This window comes from Sinohyriopsis cumingii, chromosome 1 (genome assembly GCF_028554795.1).
Source record: "Sinohyriopsis cumingii isolate HCF-2022 chromosome 1, ASM2855479v2, whole genome shotgun sequence".
NCBI classification, from domain to species: Eukaryota; Metazoa; Mollusca; class Bivalvia; order Unionida; family Unionidae; genus Sinohyriopsis; species Sinohyriopsis cumingii.
The window spans coordinates 112711383-112734437 of NC_142961.1; positions in this window are offsets into that span (position 1 = coordinate 112711383).

Genomic DNA, 23055 nt, shown 5'->3' on the forward strand with positions numbered 1-23055 from the left:
CATTCCTAAGACTTCAACTTACGTAATATTTAATCACACGTATATTTGACTAAAAGTTAATGACGGCTTTAGTGTATAAATCTTGATCATTGGAGGTGTTATGTATATTTATTTCGTGTTGTTTGTTAGTTTTTCCCCCATGATTATATATGTTATGCATAATTGTATTTTGGACTTGACCTTGTGTGCCTGACTTGGGAAACTGATGTTGTTTCGATTTTGGTAAAAAGATAATACACAGTTAATCTTCCTCTGTGAGAATGGGCTAAATGTAGGATCATTATCAATAGAGATAAACATATTTATTTGGGCCGGGGTCTAGGATATTGGAATTCCCACGTGATAAATCAGGTCTATCTGATGTTTGCAACCTTCTTTATTATGATTTTATTTTCAGATTGTATCATGTTAACAAAGTAGAGTATTCTATAATGGAATATTCTATTAGTGACAGAGTATTTACAGAAAATGGTGATTGCGATCTAGGTCAGGTAGACGGGTTTATAGTTTTGTTTACCTGAGAAATTGCTCATTCTTGCATTGAACACTTTTAGCAGAATTATTCTTATTGTTGTGCTTAGTATTTGATTTGGGTGAAATTATTGATTCCAAGTATTATGCACTAGAAATAAAAAAATTCTCTCCAGTAATATTCTTGAACACAAACATTAATTTGGAATTATAGTGAACTCAGACCAGGAGACACTGGATTATATTACTGTGATTTATTGGTAGACTGTTAGCACATCCACACACTTGAGGCCACTGATACATTAGTACATGTACATTCAATACTACAAGCACATCAATGCCTTCAACGCTGGATCTTGTTTCGACCAACACTGGAATTTAATTAGAACTTTATTCATTAGGACTGGTGATTGAACTTTGTGGACTATTTGGGATTTAAGCCGTATTACTCTAAATTCTTTATTTTAATTTTCACTTTGTGTTCAGAGGAAATAAATTATTTGTTGAATTTTACAAAACTGGTTTCTGTTCATTTTTTTCTGTTACTTAGTTTGAGACCATAGAGTCGTAATAGTACGAGACACATCAGAATAAATGTCAGATATATTGAATTAGAGTAGGCACATCAAAATAAATCGACTGTCGTGGTTGTATTCCATTCAAGGTCAAAATGTCGACAGATTATATTCAGGACAGGCTTATATTCGAAAACTGTTTAATTTTCACCTTTCGTGATATCGTAAAGCTGCGGAATAAATTGCTGTTTATCAATGCTTTACATTCATCCAGGCAAATGTTTTCCTAATGTAATATTTAAGAAGGCTTGCTTCAAACATTTTCACGTGTGTCCTGCACAGATAACCCGTGATTTTCCAATTTCATCTGAACGAGAAAATGTTCAGGCCTTACTCAGAAAAACAAATTTACTCGATTGGTTTTGACGTTATAATAGAAAATATTCAATTGCATAAAAACATCAGATTCTGCCATAATACAAATGACTCAGAAAGTATTGTCTCCAGCCATTACACTCGATGACTGGATAAACCATTACATAAAGCTACAGTCGTCTGCCTAACAACATATCTTTATTCTCATGTTTTAACGCTAATTTGTTTAAAATAAAGTATCCATGATTTTGAAGTCATCATTTGAAGGCCAGAATGTTCCACTTTAGCTTGGCCCCATCTCAATTTTTTATACTTTATACCTAATGTAAATAACATTTGGTCACTAAGATCGTTTTTAGTATATTACGGCCTATTATATATGTAATTTCTCACACGAACATGTTCTTAACAGCTAAATGAAAAGGCGGAAAAGTGTAATCACACGTGGCAGATCAGCTCGAATGCAATCTGCTTTCGTGTTATGTGAAGTCTGAAAATCGAACATTAATTTTAATGGACAAGGGGATATATATAGGTTGGTGTTACGACGCTTCTGAAGTTTAGTACGGCTTATAGTGAAACTTTCATGGTCCCTTAACCTATTTTAAGTTTGGACACAGCTGACTTTTACAATCTGCAACGATGGTACAGTCAATGTTCAGCGACTTAAAGAGTAAACCAAATTACAAGGTTGTGGATACGTTTAGTCAGATTAACTACATAATGCATGATTTCATACTCTATCGTCGTTATACCAAAGTAACAGGACCAAAAGCAGAAACAAAAGCCAAGTTGCCAGTTTCTAGCTGGAAGTAAGATGTGTTACCTAAACGTAGTGTGACGTTATAGTTCCTTGTTTAATACCTCTCCCTTATTATTGAATATGTACGACTGACAATCAGATCATTTAACACTTCGGCACATGAAAATTGTTTAGCGGAGTCCGCTATGATAATAAAGTATACATGAGTGGTGATTATAAAATGTACTGGATTCTCACGTTAGTAGCGAGCAAATTTATTTCTGCTTTCGGTGCGATAAAAAGCACTCCACCAGGAAACGTTATAGTGACCGGTAGTTGAGACCCATTCTTCGTTTAGGAATTATTGGCTGCAGTTTCTAATATATGCGCCGATCAATAATATTTTTTCATTTTCATCATGTAGTCGATGAATAATTTATTCTCAAGAAAATTTCCGTTTACCAACTTTGAAAGCATTGACACTTACAAAAACGGTATCACTTTGATCGCATCAGTAAAGATTTTGAACTGTCTGTTATGAAAACTAGTTTGCTTTGATTAAGTTTTGTGACCTACCAGAGCTATATCAGCATGCTAGATTAGATGACGAACTTACAGGGGAGCTGTATACTTGTATAATAACGATATCATCATTATCATGAAAGAAGACTAATTGATTGAAAAGGTTGTATCGTGGTGAGGCAAGTAAGGAAAACGTTTTGCCAAGAGTTACAACCTGCCTGGGCAGGTTCAAGAGCAGCATGTTTGTGGTGAACATAGAAGGATTATTGCCACAGAAGGAACAATAAATATACTATCTACGCTCTTTGCATTTGATTATTCTGCACGATCTTAAAAATATCCACAAGTGTATCAATGTAATACGACATAATAAAGTCGCAAGAAAATTTTTATTTGTTATCCGACTTGAATTCCGAATTAAAATATCTTAAAGGGATCTTGATGGATTATTAATCACAGCTATTACTAAAACATCAACCTTTTATTAGCTTGAAAAAAGTCTTAAAATATTTGGGCTTTTAGACCAGACTTTCTAACTACCTCTTAAAAACTTAAATGTTGCATTTGTTTTTAAGGCTAGTTTAGGCATAGTACAGACTATATGTAAGCATACCAGGAAAAGAAGTATACTGTTGAATCGAAGAAACCAACGAGACAGTAATGACTGCACCATCTTAATTTTTCAGTTATGTTTTTATTTCGTACCACTGCACAATCAGACGAGCCCTTGATGGTTTAGTTCATTAAACATTTTTGATGGATTGCTCATTTTGCTTCTTATAGGTATGGTGATGGTCCCAAAATATTGGAAAAAGCTGAAAGTATACATATTCTTTCATGTAGCCTTCTGTCTGGCAGTCACTGTAGCTAAAAATTGGTGTCGTGTTCCTCGGGCTCTGAATTGAATATTTACATTGATTATTTTGTTTGCACCAACATTTCTTCGTCCAGTGTCAATATAAAACGATGGGATTCTGATAAACCATATTTGCCCCATTTATCATGCTTCTGCATACTTCATGCTATGAGTTTATTAAAACGAAGATATCAAGCTTTGTAAGGAAAGCTCCCGCGGTGGCTCAAACCTCATTAACTGGAAGTGCTTTGCTGTAACTCCTTCTGATTTATAAATGTTTAATCGGTACAGATGCTCCAGGATAAATTAATACCAAGCAGTGAATAAATAATCAGTACAGTTCCTGCAGGATAATCTGTATAGATCCCTCAGGATAACTCAAACACCGAGCACTGAATATGTTCTTATTTTAGTGCCCCATCATCATTCACTTGCTCATTGCCGTGTTGGCGATAGTTTTTTAATTTCAGGATTCAAGCAGCCTTCCTTTTTTGTTGTTTCATTTAAAAACTAATTACATGTATTTCTATTTTGTGTGTATATGGATATGAATGCTACACACACACACACAGCATTGAGTTAATATATGAGGTAATATTATAAAGTTACTCAAAGTGCATTCTGTTACGACTCTATGGTCTTGCAGCAAGTAAACGAGAAGAGCGAAACTCAACATGTTTTGTAAAATTCAACAAATAATTTATTTCCATAGAATACAAAGAAAACGTTAACAAGAACATACAACATTGTGAATCAGATCTCAAATAGTCCTAAAAGTTTTATCATAAATCCAGAATTATAGAATACTACTATGAATTCCATTTTTAATGTGCTAATGTGCCAATATCCTGGAATAGTGTTGCTGTGGTAACAGTCCTGATATATCACAATGCTATAATCCAAAATTTCTTTGACTGAATTAACAATAATCCTAAAATAATGATTAGGCCCGAAAAGTAAAACAGTACTTTGTAATTCCAATGAATAATTTAAATAAATAAATCATCTAAAACATTAACTGAAACACAACTTAAAATGATTCCTCTAAAGACTAACATGAAGCTAGGAATTAGCAATCATTAGGTAAACAACATTAATATTATATCGTAAACAACTTGCTTCTAGAACATTCTTAATTTAAAAACAACAGACCTTGAAACTCAACATCTTTAAACATGTTTACTGTCAAGTAATAATAATCTTAAAATATAATCTAAAATCATACATAAGAATTAGCTATATATGTAATATATTGTTTTATAAAACACATTAGTCAGGTAAGCCTCCACCTCCAGTTACTTACCAATGTGAGCCACACAATATAGATATACAAAACAATATTTTAGAATGAATCTAAAGTGTACACACGCGTTAGGTCACCAATAACAAGTATCCAACGAAGTGCCTTGAAATGCTCTCGATAAACATGGCATTACAGTTTACTTATGTACAAATGCTCAGTAAAACATTGTCTTTTTTCAATGATAAATTCCTATTGTAATAGTTTTCCAGACACAAACCAACACTATCACTAGCATTAGCAATGTATGATATGTTCAAATGCAGGCAAATGTTTTCTGATCTATTTATTAGACATCCAGAATAAAATCTGACCTGCTATTTTAAACGTTGTGTTAAATAAAATATTATTTTAATAGGCTTGTTATATATCTTTTCTTCATTTAGAGACATAATTTAGATATTGGTGTGAGAACGTTCTTGTTATGTGGTATAAGCAATGCTATGTCAGGTAGAGGTTGTGTTTAAGAGTCGTCATGTCAGCACGAACGATGGGTAAAAAAGAAGTAATCTCTTCATAGTGTTCTCCTCCTTATATAATAAACATAATAAGCAATTTCGATAGGTCACAGCAAAACATTATAAGTAAATAAAAGAAATAGGAAATTAAAATAATTGGGATATTTTCTTTACATACTGTTAAGAGATGATGTCTCAGTATATTCCCCTGAATGGAGGCATCCTGCTTAGCTCATATATTTGTAATTACTTTTTTCGTCCTTATAGTGTTGATAATTACCATTCAATGTAGCAGAATTGCTGTTATACTAACTATAAAAACTGAAATTACCATATTTGATTTTTTTTAACTCATATAACTTATTAGAGCGAAATTCGATATGCAGTTATATTATTACCTTCAATATATACTTAATCTATATTTGACGCAAGCTGTAGGCGGAAGTAAATAATTTAGCTAGTTTAGTTAAAACAATTAGCCTCTTCTTTTATGATCCTAGAAACTGCAATGTTTCATTTGGGATACGTAATCATAAGGAGTTTCGTTACGTCATCAGTCTACGAGACATGTAAATATTTACGGAAATTGTAACATTTTCAGTGTGAGATGTTTTCTTATTAACATATTTCTTCCTTATATGGTAAAACGAAAGATTTACAGTTGATTTAGTTTGGGGAATTCGGTCTAAATATCACAATCTAAAGTGTCCACTACAGCTTTGCTATTCACATCTGATACTCAATCGCCACACCTTAGTTTTTTCTTTTTCTCCTTTTTTGTGTTACATTAAATTTCCATGACTTTGATCCTACTAAATCTTACTTTTGTATCATCGTAATAATAATAATAATAATAATAATAATAATAATAGTTATTGTTAGTGTTATTATCATTTTTATAATAGTTATTATCATTGATATTTTCATTATTATTATTATTATTATTATTAGTAGTAGTAGTAGTAGTAGTAGTATTAATGAATGCCCCATGAGTTGCAAATTTTTTCTTCTTTGCATACCTATTACATGAAATTTAATCTGAAGTTTTATTCTTGAGATAGACATGACATAATTAAGTCACACTTTAGGTGGCAAAACAGGCCGTATTCCTCCAGCAAGAGCGCCACTAGCTTTTTTATACTTGAAATTAAACAACCGTATGTATAAGGCAGACAGATTAAAACCTACCTACCTACATGCCTACTTACTTATCAGCCTGCTTACTTACCTACCTACCTACCTACGTATTTACACATACATACATACATACTTACATACATTGTCTAATAAATTCAATAGACATTTACTTTTTCTCGGTAAGATGTGATTTCAAGCTCTAAGTAAACGGTTTTGGTGGATTTACCATTCTTGCATGGCGGCACTTTCCTCTGTTGTCAGCTAATGCTTTTTTTGTGAACAGATAGTTGCAGGTTAGAACACAATCTTTATGTGCTAATTGAAATTAACTTTACCAGTTACCATACTTTTGTCAACATTCGTTTAATGGACACATCTTTTTGCGTGCAAGCTATTTATTTGATATCACTGTACTAAACTATATTTCCTTGGCGGTAATGGCGAATTATCCAGCAGTCTCAGCAACCATGGGAAACACGCGATTTGAACCTCTGAAGCTAGCCAATTACACTTTAAAGTTTGTCACATGAGGCATCAGTTCGATCGAGTCTCTATGCATTTTAAATTGTTAAGGATTGCAGTTATTATTTCTCTCAATATTGCAATCAATAAAAAGAAATCAACTGCAGAGGTTTGTGTTTTAAATTTGAGCTGCATTTCAATCATCGCATGATGGGGTTTTGATGGAATCTTCAATAGGTCCTTTGAGAACTGGCTGGATGGTTCATTTGTCCCAGCACTTTTAACACATTATTGGTTATGTCCTGCTGAGGAAATGAGAGCAAAACACTTTTCGCATGGACACTCTGGGGATGCTGGCTTTGGTTGGTATTGAAACTGGGACCCTACGATTATGAGTTCAACTCTCTTCCAACTGTTCTACGGTGACTCCCACTCCCATGGATACAGATTTAATATTGGTTCTAATGGAGGAAATGCAGACCTCACATTGGTACATACATGATAATTTGTTTGTTCTTTTGCCATGTCAATCGACACAGTTTAGGAAATTCAACTCGTCTAGCGAACCTACATTAAGCTGCTTAGTGCATAATTATAGGCTGACTATTTGACGCTAAAACAGCACACTTAATAGTAATAGGTCAGATGTTATCTTCTATTTTGAAATAAAGCACTGGCATACTATACAGAAATGGTCATATGTACAATAGTTAAATCCTTTATGAAGTCATAGTTACAATGGTTAAATCCTTAATGAGGTCATAGTTACATGGTTAAATCCTTTATGAAGTCATAGTTACAATGGTTAAATCCTTAATGAGGTCATAGTTACATGGTTAAATCCTTTATGAGGTCATAGTTACATGGTTAAATTCTTTATGAGGAATGGTTTTCGTAAATAGATATGCTTCCCAAAGAGTACACATTTTTTTGTATTGGGTTCTTGGACATTAACCATCTACAAATCGAACTGAATCGGATAGAATAATTATAAGAAAGTTAAAATGTTCGATAAACAATTTCTATAAATTAGAGACACATAAAACTGTGCTGCAAACTTATTTAAAGTTGGTCAAGTACGTAAGTATACCATATACATCAATTATATGTAGCCGTGTAATGTCCCGCCTAGAAAATGAACTAAATCGATAACGCTAGAATATATTATTAAGGATATTTCTTTCTAGTACTGTGATCTATTTTTGTGTTTTATGTATCAGCCTACACACTGAATTACCAATTGTTTTTAGCCCAGGTATAATAAAAGTTCGATGGAGAAATTGAGCGTATGTCCATTATGACAATTCTTGTGTATATGCGAGTCAACTGTATTTTATTTGATAAAATCACTGAAAGAAAAGTTTTGCGTTCTTAATTCACATCGATAAAAGAGTTCTCTTTGCGCCTGATTATGAATAAGTGTAATCAACATAGTCTTTATACTTGCCGAGTACAGTTTTGTTCATTCAAGTTAGTCATAGTAATATTTTGTTAATGGGAAACGGGATGAAAATACGGCATAGTATTAGTTTCGTCCGTCCCCAGAACCAGTTATCGTACAACGGTTAGACATTATTCTTTCTTTTAATTACAGTAGAAGTCATTGTAAATGTATATGTCTTAGATAAAATAAATATTGAATTAACCTCTTCACATCAATAACAATGATAAATAAAAAGCTGTATGCAAAAAACTGTACTACTAAAATTATGTATAAAACAAAAAGTTAAACTCCATGACGGACAAGAGGTGTTAGAGTAAATTTAGCCTAGACAATAATTGTTATTGTAGACTTTTGGTGTTAAGGATAGATATGTGATTCTGATGACGACATTGATTAGTTCTGAAAGAATACGCCTTGTTTTAACGATGATATTGAACACTTTACCTTGATATTTTACTTGCTCTCATTAACTATTATTTTGAATCATGTACCTGTTATCTTCAAATATTGGATAAAGTCATAAACAATAGATGGTTTTAAATGTTCAAGGAAAAGTGCTCTCTTTCACTGAAAGCAATTCGTATAACCAAAAATGTAATGACATTTAGTCGAGATTATAATAATCCATATTTTAGGTGGAAATATCAAAAGCGAAATTGCCATAGCCACGGTTCGCAATATGGTTTAATAAGCAGCAATTAAAATGCCAATTTTAAACTCCTGTATGGACCCAGTTAACTTATGATTACAAAAAATATTTTGAAATGAATTTCTCATAAGCATATAACGCTGAAAGTCTCATGAACACATAGTCCGAGTTTCCTCTGACCCTTGCCACCCCATTTTTGATATTTGGACATTTACGTTGCGGTGTTGGGTCAGACCCATTGCCTGTCGAAAAGTTGGAATTCGCCGACACCATTTGGTGTCGGCATAGGGTGGCCACTTTCTAGCCGGCCTAGCAAACCTGAACGACCTTTGATCGAGATATACCTGCGTGAAATCGACAAGAATATAAGTTATTTTCTCAAAAATCGCTTGTATAGCATTTGTTATAGCTTTAATCCGCTGACAAGCGAGACGAAATTACATCATTGCTAAAATTTGACCTGGATCTCGCCATTAGCAATCCTAGTCATATGACTACACAAATCTCGCAACCTACCAATTCTACAAATTCTAACATTTCGATAGGCAATGGACTCCGACCCTACACCCCAACATAAATGTCCAAATATCAAAAATGGGCTGGCAAGGGTCAGAGGAAACTCGGACTAATCAACACATAACGTTGAAGTTCTCATCAACATATAACGCTGAATTACTCATCAGCGTATAACGCTGAATTTTTTATCATCATATAACGCTGAATTTCTCATCATCTTATAACGCTGAAGCTCTCATCAGCAGATAACAACAAATTAGCTTTCTTTTGATCAGTGTCGAAACAGCTTACTATAGCGATCAAAACTGATACAAAAAAAACTAGAATATTCATTGCCAAACTTTACATAGGCTGCTATATATCAGTAGTTTACGTTACTGTTTCTGGCACACTTAACTATCGCTTTCACGCCAAACAACACAAACACATAAACCAATTTTCTTAGGAGGCACAGTTACATCGCTATAACTAAATTTATACAAATCGTTAATAGGTTGGGTAACTGGTTCACATCTTCATCTCTGTATGTTTCCTGCACGACAAAACATTCGAGTTGTACTGCGCATGAATTGTGCATCTAAACGTTTAAAAGAATATAGCCGGGCTCCTACGTTATTTAATTCAAGTGATTATTTTATCTGGAAATACAAAAATGCTCAGATAGAATGCTTGGATAGAGACATTCATTGAAATTTATAGTGAATTCAAACCTGGAATTATATTACGGTGATTAAGCAAAAGACTGGTGGCACATCAACACTGAACGAGCTACCTCAGACACATCATCACCTTCAGTTTTGGCTTTCATTTGAACTTACGCTGAATTTTATGACTTTAAATTACTAGGACTTGTGTTTGTAATTCTGACATTATTTTGGGATTTAATTCGAAATACTATAAGTTATTTTTATTTTCGCATTGTATTCTAGGAAATAAATTATTTGTTGAGTTTTACAAGCGTGTTGCTTCTCATTCTTTTCTGTTGCTTATATTAAGAGCATAGACTCGTAGAAACGTTACGATTCTTGGCGGACTAGTCAATTCTGGTTCTGAAATTTATACGTAACTTTTGATTCTTTTGGACTTTAATATGCCTTTTTCAGGATATGTTCGGATCCAATACATAATACTTAAGTTCCTCTTACAGTTTAATTTGTAACTTTGAAAGTTTAATTATTTGTTAGCGTTTACTAAATTTGTTGGTTTTGCTTCTTTCTGTTACTTAGTTTATGAAAATAGAATTGTAATAATAAATTATTAATGCAAGAAAAAGTTGATTGCTGTACATTGAGAACTATTTGAATTCTTCTGGAAAAGACGTGGATAATGTTAAATACAGTTCGCGTTATGTAATGCATATTTATTTAACGAAACACAATGTGCTTTTCATTCGTTTTCCATTGAGTGTTAAGTTTCTCCTTTGTTGGTTGGTTTCTAACGACATCTTTAACATTTTATAATGCCGAGGAAATGGGAGCAAATTGATTTTCCTAAGTACTGGCATGAAAGTTTACTGTCTGAGCTAAAAGTGTTTGTCGAGTACCTCATCATTAGAACAGGACAGACAATGATATATTGCAAATCGTACATTGCAACTGTGATGCGGCTGTGTCTAAGCTTTAGTTCTTCTCAAGGATGCAAAACAAATCAACCTTTAAATTTAAACAAAAGTAGTTTGATCAAATGCTTTGAAAAACACTAAAACTTGTGAATATAATTGCTCTGTGAACTACTTTGTAACTATTTTGAATCTTGTACTATTTGATCTTAACCGCGTTGACTTCTATGTAAATTTGCAAAAATATATTTTTGAATTGTAGTGAAGATCACCTTTTAGTAAAGTTTTTGTTACAATTAGTTCATGACCTAACAACTATTCTTAACTTATCAAATGAACAATATTTCTTTTCATTATTTAATTATTTGTTCTTGCACAAATCTCAGATCAAAGGAAAAATGAGCTCAGCTTTGATTCAGATCACATTATTTTTTTATGGAATTCTGCTTCATCCATACATTGCCACGACCACTATCAGGCCAATGCCTTATTAACCTTATTCAGGCAATTAAAAGAGCAATATTACTGGTATTGCAAACTAAGGATATTATCTAATACAGCATACGAAATGTAGACCTTATGACCAGCTCAGTTAAGACAATTATGACATATATTATTACGTGTTTTGGCCGTGAATCGAGGCGCATGACGTGAGGTTGTAAGAAGCTTACTGATGACTGAGAAGACTGTTGTTTAGAAAGCATTGGAAATAGAGGACACAATGGGCCTCAAGCCAGGCTCATGCATGTGTTTTATTCATGTGGTAGTGAGACCCTTTGAGTGTAAAAAATTTAAACTGTATAAAAGGAAAATTGTCTTTCTTGGATTACGTATAATAAGATAACTTGGAAATGTCATAGATGTGGACACTTATTATGATGCGAGATTTGAACATATTACTTTCGTTATATTGGCAAAGCTCTTGACTTCCTCCCTTGAACTCATTCATTCATTCCAAGGCGAAAAAAATCCCATTTTATTTTCCAATTTTATTATGATCTTGGATTTCTCAAAACTGTTCTTTAATGTCTGGAAATTGATCTAGATGTCTATACGATAATATAAATTATAACTTGTATGACAATAATTTGTTGGAAATAGGACTAAATTTATAGTTTATCCATGTCTCTGCTACAAGTCATGATCACCGTGGTATTATTGAGCTATCGTTCAATATATTAACGGATTAATGAGTGATAGCTAACTGGATTGTTACTGTGTTTTAACTGTATGCTCTAAAGTGTGCTATAATTGCTGCTTGGCGAATCGAGTGGTCTCAAGAAATTATTAGCTGGTTATTATTGATTTTTAGTGTACAACTATACAAATTCAAATCATATCGAAACGACTATATTTATCACATGTTCTGTCGAAAATGAAGCTATCTGTATTATTTAGCAAAATCATTTTCAACGACCCTTTAGAATCAAACATGTAAAAACAGTATTATCTTCCATATCTTTGCTATCAGCTGATGCATTAAACATAAACTATTCAGAACTATATTACCCAAAGACATATATTTGTATCGATTTAGAAGTAATTATGCCTGTATTATTTAAAAGTTTATTGTTGTTTATCTGAGTTTGTCGTGGTATAAACTGTAAGTTGCCGACTCATACAGCGAAGACGTTATGTAAACTGTGTGAGTCGGCAACTAACTGTTTATACCACGATAGTTCAGCAAAAAACAACGTTAAACTCTAATTTCAATTCATTTCAATTATTCTTTATCTTACTTGAATCATTGAAAAATCTTCATTCGGCGTAATAATACCAGTTATGGGTTTCTGCTACGTTGCTACTTATAGCACATGAGAGTGTCCTGGATGATCATAATAACAACGTCATCATAATACAAGTCCTTCTACTTCTTCCAATAAGGTACAATACCACGCTCTGGTGTATTTCCATAACGCGTATAATTGCGCGAGTAGGACAAGAACATCGTGTACCGGTCAAGAGAACCTATGTTCAGGCCAGTTAGAGCAGTACTTGAAGCGTAGCGTAGCTGGATGGCCTGCACCTGCGATTTGAATATATCGAGACAGTTAATTGCTGTCTGTGTCCGAGGGTTCCAGAGTTGGAAACCATATGGGAAGAATGAATGGGACCAAGTATTTATAGCTGTGGCCGCGCGTTGTTTGTGTTGGTAGTATGTATCGCAATGATACATAAGTTCGTGGACTATCCGGAACATCATTAGAAATCTAGCTTGTGTTTTTCTCTCATGGAGGTGCGCTCATTCTTCCTGAACGTTGAGCCGACTTGTGTGTTCAGGATGTTTCCTTTAGTCTTGCTATCAGAAAAGGTAATCCCATTTGCAGTTTTCAATCGAGTGACTCCAGTATTGTCACACTTTTTATGTGTATGAATGACCAAAATTGTTTACGGTTATCTACGGTTAGATGATGATTGTACTAGAGTGTGTATGTAATTATTTTAGGAGAGTTTGCCTATTGATGCTTTTGTTGTGAGTTCATTGTATTTGTCGATGTCAGATAAGCTTCTTGACATTCTGACTTTTCTGAAAATTTTCTTTTTTAGACGGGAGAGGCGTCATTTTTAATCCACAGGTGATTATACATAGTATAACTCATCCTTGATGTTTCTCATTGCTCTAATATTCTCTTGAGTGCAGACTTTTTGTCGTCCTACAGTTTAGCAGAGCTACTGTCATCAAAGGTTGAGATAAACTGTTGTTAAAAATTGAGTGCTTGTTGTTTCATGCCATCATTACTAGATGTCTTCCATAAATCTGCCTTTCTGGCATGTTTATCTCTCGATGTGGGAGTCTATGTAGACGAAGTCATGATCCTCGATTCCAGGTAAACTGCTGCTTGGATGTCTGTAAAGGCTTTCAACTATGAGTACATGGTTCTTACTCAATTATGTCTTCGCAAAAACTGCTTGTATGTTAGTTTCATGGGGTATTTCAATCAGATCAACAAAATATATGACAAGAAGAACGCCATTATGTCCATCCCTTCTGTCCTGTAGCAGAACTTTATAGTCAGGTGGGAAAGCTTCTGATGAATGTATGCTGTTGTTGTCAGTAAAATTACTGCTGGAAGCACATTGCATGAAACGTTTGAAGTCATAAAACACATCTTGAATACCAGTAAGTATATCTTCTCTATGGCAATGTATATCAATTAATAAAAAGCAAATAAAATGTCAAATTTCATATTCATAAATAAGTAAAGTATTCCGTCCTGATGTTGTTTACATTTTTACGGTGTATACAGAAATGGCATGATTACCGACAAAGAATGACATTCTACTGCTATAAATAATTCTTGATTGTCAGATTTAGACTATTGCTTAAGTCTGGCTGTTTCTACCAACTGCATCCGCAAACAATTATTAAATATACTTTACAAATTAATAAATTCTACTTGAATTTCTTCCAAGCTGTCAGCGGAAGGTGTTCTTGTTCTGCACATGTGCAATTTAATCCACCACTGGGAGCTGTGGCCTTCAACCAGTTGTAGCCATTATTAGTATTTGAACAATACGAGCATGATGTTTATATTTTACCTCAATGGAGACGTGTATTCATAGTGGAAATTCATACTTAAAGTCATGATGTGAGTGGCTGTAAGAATGTCTGTTTTCATGGACTTGCTGAAAGAGATTGGAACATTCATTACTATTCAGAGGCGTGAGTGATCTAATTCTGTTCTGTAAAACCTATTTTTCGGGCGTATAAACAGGCTGGATACATGGAGGTGTATGATGTTAGGTTACAGAAGCTGTAATAACCAGAGGTGATACATGGTCTTTTTAAAATCATTATTCTAGCATGGATAGTTGACACGGATCACTTAACTTGAAAAGCAAATACTTTCATAGCTATTTGGGTCAAATGAATGTTTGAGTTGGAATTAACCTGGAAGATGTACTTTTTAAATTTGCAGGTGGAGTGTATAATGAAACTTGTCATATAATTCATTGTATTTTATGATAGTACTTGATGGGGAATTTGTGCAGATGCATTAAGATTTATTTGAGTTGTATTTCTTTAGTCTGTAGGGTTAAATTGAGTAGTACGCTTGGTTTTGTAGGTGTAACTTGAGTAGTACGCTTGGGACTGTAGAGGTCACTTGAGTAGTACTGCTTGGATCTGTAGGGGTAATTGGAGTAGTACTTCTTAGGTCTGTAGGGGTAATGTGAGTAGTACTGTTTGGATCTGTGAGGGTAATTTTAGTAGTACTGCTTATTCTGTAGGGGTAATTTGATTAGTACTGCTTGTGTATGTAGGGATAATTTGAACATTTAAAGATGTATGAGATAGTGCTGGAGCAGAACATGGGGGTGAAAATGTCACATTTGAACATATATTGGAAAGAATGTTACTCGTTTGTTCTTTATTTTGAGTACAGGGTCCTGTGTAAGGTTTTAATGAAAACCCATTGGAGTGGTCAGACAGAGACATAATGTGTCCATCAAGAATTTTGGCGTCTGTCATTGCATTTAAAGATGTGGCACGAAGAGAGTGGGCGGTATATCTTGCACCAATATGGGCATTTCTGGATACGCCAGGCATACAATTCTTAAAATTGTCTAGTGGTGTACAATATTTGAAACAGTTCGGGATTTTCCAAAGCATTTTTATCAATGTGACAAAAGAGCGATTCAGCTTTTGGATTTGTGCAAGTGAGGTAGCATTTTACTGAATTGGCTTGGCAGTTTTGATTACCAGTTGCATACATTCTCTTGTCAGAGTTTACCTTCTTAGCATTTAAGTTTCCCTGATGATTTGTCTGCATAATTTGATGGCTCAAAATGATATATTCAGGCCCTGGGCATCAAACCTGAATTCAAGACTAGCGTGTGTTTTTATCTAGCTGTGACAGTCGAATCCACCAGTAAGATGGTGGATAGAGAGGTATAACCAAACCTTGTAACTGAGTGTGATAGGATGATCTTGAATCAGGTACTGATTGCTTCATACATGTATGTTGAAGGAATAATAGATTTGTGAAGACATCTATAATTCTAACTGTATTGTCATTGTATTTAATTAAATATACGTTTGGCTTGCTTTTACAACATATTCAGCACTGTACTAGAAGACATATTAATCGGAAGATATCAATAGTAACAACAAAAGTTTATTATTTTAGACAGCACGAAAAGTTCTATCCATCTTTACCATATGCTCAAAATACAATTCTTTTATAATGATAATGCAGTATCACATGAAAGTTTTAGATCCAGATATCTTCATGCCACGAAGTTCCTGCTGTTGCTGTTAACAAAATCATATTTTTTAGCGAGGGCTCTAAAATTAACAACAATAAATATTAAAAATGCCCATGGTTTACAATACTCCCCCTCGTCAGTATCTAATTGAAGACAACAAGTTTAAGTATTTATTCATCTGATGACTTGTTAACATTTCTCGCTCAATTCCCATTTTGTCATTTTCGGCTTGTTGAGGGGTTAAAATTGAAACCATCCATTGTGTCATCATTAAAAAATGTTGGTGACAAACAGAAATAGGCTTTACTTTTATGATCTGTCTATCAATAATCCTTTGTTAGTTTTCGTCTCTTGGTAGAAGAGATTTGATGAATGTATATTATATTTGAACTGGTCCTTCCTCTTCTCGGACGGAAAACTATTTTAATAACTAAATTGATGTATGACATATTAAAGCCTGTTGTATAGTCATCTTCATTATCAGAAAAGAATAAGATAGCGTGCATAGGATTTCCATTCGCTTTTATTCGCAAAACTCAATATATTTGTACTCTTTATGTTCTGATGTAAATTAGCCATCATTTTATACCAAGTTCAGATACTAGACCGGATAAAACTTACTTTAAAGGCATTTTAAAAATTAGTATCTTCTGAAATAATCCATAGATATTAATGTTTCATATCGACCGAGATACTATTCTAGGATAGCAAATGTAGCTGCAATAACTTGTCAAAAGATGTAAAGATATCAGCAGTCACATTTATGATAAAGGATCATGCAATAATTGACCAACGAATCCCTGGATAATTGGTGTGTAATATAAATACAAAATTAACATACGTGGTATTGACGACATCATATGAATAAAGAGGATTTGATATTCAAGTCAACATTCTGGTCCTCTTATTGGGACTTATTTTTTATATTAGGGTTGTTTATATGAGGATTACTCATTTACACGTTAATATCTTACTAGTGAAATCAATCTTTTCTGTGTTCAGTTTTAATTTGAGAGGACATATTTTATTTTAAATAATGAATGGAATTACAAAGTGTTCTTGGACTTTAGGACTAAATCACTGTTTTGGGATTATTGTGAATTCATCTAGAGTGCTGTTGGATTATATCATAGTGATACATTAAGACTGTTAGCAAATCAACCCTATTACAGGATGTTGGAACATCAGCACACTTACTATTGGAAGTCATTCGAAACACCACTGGAATTCATTCGGAATACTTTATACTTTTGAACTTGTGCTAAAACGTTTAGGACTATTCGTGATTTAATTTAAAATACTGTAAATATTTTATAAACTTTTCTCTTTGCATTCTAGGCATGTAAACTATTTATAAAAAAATTACAAAACCGGTTGATTTGCGATCTTTTCTGTTACATAATTTAAGGTAATAGTGTCTGAAAATTTAAATTTGGCATAATATCGTTTGACTTTGGCCGTTAGAGTAAATAGGAGTCCAAACTGAATGAGTCTTTGCGACAGAAAGACTCTTTCAGATATTGTTTGTCGTTAAAATAAATTGTTCAAAAATACGTCGACATATTGTAAACACATTGATGAATATCCTTTCGCATAAAAAATAAAATCTGCTACGATTGGAAGATATCGTTCATGAAAATATGTTGATCACGACGTTTTAGATGTAAAATGCTTTGTTTCCTTTTCATCTGTGCATAAAAGAGAAACGATGCAAAATTCTGATTTAGTACGACCCTTACGGTTATACCGCCACTTACAGCTATAGTACACCCCTTACTGTTATACCACCTCTACTACTTTGGTAAAGTCCTCAATGTTATTACACCACTTACTACTTTAGTACAGCCGTTACTGTTATATCACCACTTACCCTTTTAGCACACCCTTTATTGTTATACCTCCACTTACTACTTTAGTACAATCCTTATTGTTATTACACCACTTACTACTTTAGTACAGCCATTACTGTTATATCACCACTTACCCTTTTAGCACACCCTTTATTGTTATACCTCCACTTACTACTTTAGTACAATCCTTATTGTTATTACACCACTTACTACTTTAGTACAGCCATTACTGTTATATCACCACTTACCCTTTTAGCACACCCTTTATTGTTATACCTCCACTTACTACTTTAGTACAATCCTTATTGTTATTACACCACTTACTACTTTAGTACAGCCGTTACTATCATGCCATCATTTTAATACCTATATACAGCCCTTCTATAATGCATCACATTGTTTGAAATCGGACAGGCCAGTCCTGGTCGGGTGCATCAGTGTGTTTGTGGGAAAGGCACTTAACTCCCATCTCGTAGGCAATAAGTAGCCAATAACGTTAAAACAAACAACATAAGCAACATACTGGTTCAGTTGATGGACTTGTTAAAATGATACAATTATAATATTAACAAACATCATGAAACGAAATGGACCTAATGTAGACCAGATACTAGCGTTGTAGAGTTTGTTCAGTCTGAAAGCATCTTCTGCTTTAAAGAATAAGTTGATAATTAACAAACAAATACACAATACATTAAAACTGTATAGAACGATATATAATAGAAAATTGAGAGAAATGCTATGCCAGTGGTAACCTATTATCACAAACAATGGGGCTAGTCAACGATCTGACTAATTTATGCAAATGATGGCGCATATCATGTGTAGACTCACTATATTACCCAGATTAGGTGATATTCTTTTCACAAATTAAAAACTTTATTTGTAGACCAGTGAGATTCCAGAGTATAGGATCAGTAATTAACAAAAGTAAGTAGACCAGTAAAATTTGAAAGCACTTAAATTACTTTACAGGTTAGACTATAAAACAATATAAATTTGTACAAAACTGCAAGTATCTGTGTTGCCATGATATCAACATCATACGCAATTGAAGCTGTACAAATAAATTATTGCCTCCCATTTTTAGTAAAGTACTGAAGGAAATACAACACATGACATACTTTTTAGCAAGAGATTAAGCTTGCCTACATTGTGGAAAAGGTCCAAGAAGCAGGAATACATTTAAAAAGCAAGAGTTTTGGATGACTCTTACCAAAGGAGCAAATTTATACAACATAAATCGGTGCAAAGGTATGAATTCTTTAGTAATATTCGACATATAAAGCGGTTAAATTACTTTGTGATAATCTAGCAGTCGGTCCTACCAGACAAGTGTTGATAGCAACAGGCTGACTTAAACTGGTAACATGCTTCTTAATGACACTTGGTAAGTAACATTTGCTATGTTCGTGTGTCTGACATTTACATAAAATACAACATGCTGAGCAATTATATTAGCTTTAGTGAGGCTGTATTGTTGGTTTGTATAAAAAGTTTACTGCCAATAGTCAACAGTAAGTTGAATACAGTGTACTAAACAATGCTTTTAATCCTTCTGTCTGTTCTCCTTTTAGCTCTCATTCATGGATGCAATGCACTTCATTTGTTCAATATTTTCATGTATATTTTGTTGAAATCGTTTTAATCAATCTGTTGTAAAACAAAATATCTCTTCAAACTTGGTCATCTGTTCCGTAGGTTTTGGAGGAAACTGATTAATATTTCCCTCTGCAAGTTTACTTCATGTGCAATAGCTTGTGCGGTGCCTCTATAGGTTTTGCTGTTTTTATTTTGGTCAGGTTTTCTTCTGTAATGGTTTTCAATCAAGGTTCGTGTGTATGTACTTGTGTTTTTATTTAAACTTTCTCGTTAATTGAACGTGTTAAATTCATTCATCTTTTAAGGTGTTTTCCTTTGACATGCTGTCTTATATTCCAAATTTCCTTTTTTTTTAATTAGTGCAGCAGGAACACTGATTAGAAATACTAATTGGTCATTTAGGTAGAGAAAATGTACAAAATTGTTACCAAGCGCCATAAAATGCAATAGATTGATTCACATATGTTGTTACCAATATTTACCAATGCCAGTAAAACAGCCTACCAATTAGGATAACAGAAGAGCATAAGCAAAGATATCTGCATGCACATAGTCCGGATACTCAACTTCCATGCACGTTTTAGAGTATTCTTTCAAAAGAAAATGAATTAGCGATATTGGAACGTACACGGTTAGCATCTATGGTCATACACGTGAACTCTTAAATTAAGGGCTAATGGGGTATTGAATATTGAATATGGATTGGTTGGATACAAAGCATTATTTGTGGAATGTTTGGTTGGATAATGTAAAATGATATACTGGAACATATTGTATAAAAATCATTGAAGTCATTTCAAAGTTTTTAGTGATGCATCACATTAACTCTATTGAACTGTGCTGAAATGTAATTATCGTTCCTCAATTATTGTTGTTTTGAAATGTAAGAAATCAGTAGTAGGTATAAGAATCACATTCTGAAGTTGCATCAGAAGTTATTAAAGTTTTTGGAAAGAAGATACGTTTTATTGATTTTGGAGTCATTGACTAGTAAAGACGTCTTGTACTTTTTCAGTTCCCTCTCAAAATTGTCATTGTCATGATATATTGTTTACGTAATTATCGATTTTCTCCTAATTAGATAATATCATAATCAGTAGCTATTCCAAAATAAATCGAAAATAATAATCAGCTTAGCTTCTATGAGCATCACGCTGTGTTTAATAAAAGATCTATAATTCAATATAATAAATAGAGGATGCTATATTTAGAGATACTTTATTGTATATCATGTTAATATTATCCAAAATGTCCCGGGTACTAATTGAGCTAGCCCGATTTAATCACATGATAATGTATTTGTTAAGATAACTAAAATTACATACATACATACATACATATATACATACATACATACATAGATACATACATACATACATACATACATACATGCATGTATGCATGCATACATACATACATACATACATACATACATACGCACGCACGCACGCACGCACACACACACAGACACATACATACATACATACATACATACATAGCGCTTATCCGCAGAAAGAAAATAAGTCTAGAGTCGCGTGTACGTATGTTATTATCATTCCTATCAGTCTAACTGTGAGCAGGATATGTATGAAACTATTTCTTGGTTTAATAGTGTCCATTATATGTTTCAGTAATTCAAGACAAACTTTGTATCCTGTGCAAAATCATTAACAATACTTACCATTATTTTCGTCATTGCTATATTGATTGTAACTTTCCGAGACCCTACAAAAACAATAAATCTATGACACAAATGATGCAGTCAGTAGCAATTTATTTCACTTATCTATCACATATTTCTTCTGCTAGAAAGCTTTTCCTAACTGAGTTCTTTGTCCGACATAAATATACAACCCTCGAACATCACTCTGTGCAATTGTATAATCCGCATTATACGTATAACTTAACCATTTTACAATCACTAGCATGTATGTACGGTTTCTTCATTGTATACTCCGTATTACACGTATAATGTAACAAATTAACAAGAGATCTCTACATACAAAATGTTTCGGAAATAAATGTAGTCAGAGAGTTTACTAATTTTGGATCAATGAGAACGAAAATGATGCTTAAAATGTTTGATTGGCTCAATTTTTAAAGATATAATACTGGGTCAGTATAAATGACCCTTGACTTGGCAAAGACGGAGGATAAGTGAGTTATCTTAGTTTAAGCCAGAATTGACTAAAATACTTCTTTGACTATATCTATGAATAAATTTATGACTGGATTTAGACAGTACTTGCAATCTGAAGCTGGTATTTACGTCATGCATGCTATGAACTGAACCATGTTATTCTTAGAAGTCATGGATGATGCAGTCATAACTAAGCTTACATCACTCTGCTGAATAAATTGCCCTATATCAGCTCTAGAAACCATACAATGTCGTACTCGTTTATTTGTCAGCGTTTGATTTTGCAAAGATACATATTTATGTTTAGCCAAAGTGAGCAGAGATGCCTCGTAATTGTGTGAACAATGCAGATAACATCTGCCATGTTTGTGATAAAGTGACGTTTGCATCACAAAAACGCAGTATAACCACTGTGGTTAAGAAAGCTTATCACCTTTATTTTGGCTGCACCTTTGGAGATCAGGACAAGATATACATATGCTGCAACACATGTGCAACAAATCTTTGGCAGTGGTTGAACAGGAAAAGGACAGCCATGTCTTTTGCAGTGCCAATGATTTGGACGGAGCCAACATATTATATCAGCAATTGTTACTTCTGCATGTTCCCTCCAGTTGGGAAAGATGTGTCAAAGAAAACAAAGTGGACTGTGCTTTATCCAAACATTCCATCAGCTATACGCCCAGTACCCCACGTAGAAGGATTGCCGGCTCCTGATGCACCAGAATCATTCTCGCTTGAGTCAGACGAGAAAGAGGAAGAGGATGAAACTTTTAGCCCTGAACCATCAATGGCACCTGACCCATATTGTCTCCCCTCCCCCTCCTCTGAACCACCCCTTATAGCACAAGGTGAACTGAATGACCTTGTCATGGATTTGGAACTATCCAAGAGTAAAACTGAGCTGTTGGTCTCCAGACTTCAGAAGTGGAATCTCCCGGCAAGTGATGTTAGGGTTTCTATGTTCTATGACCGTCACAAAGTTATTGTCCCGTTCTTCTTCAAAGAAGGTGATCTTATAGCTGGAAAAACACCGATGGTGTGATTACAGCTCTCAACATCGTTCATGATCCAGATGAGTTGAGACTGTTTATTTATTCATCGAAGACGAGTCCTAAATCTGTTTTGCTGGACAATGGCAATGTTTTGCCATCAATTCCAGTTAGTCATGCAGTCCATATGAAGGAAACCTATGAAAACATGAAACAAATTGTGAGGTGCATAAACTATTACCAACACCAGTGGCAGCT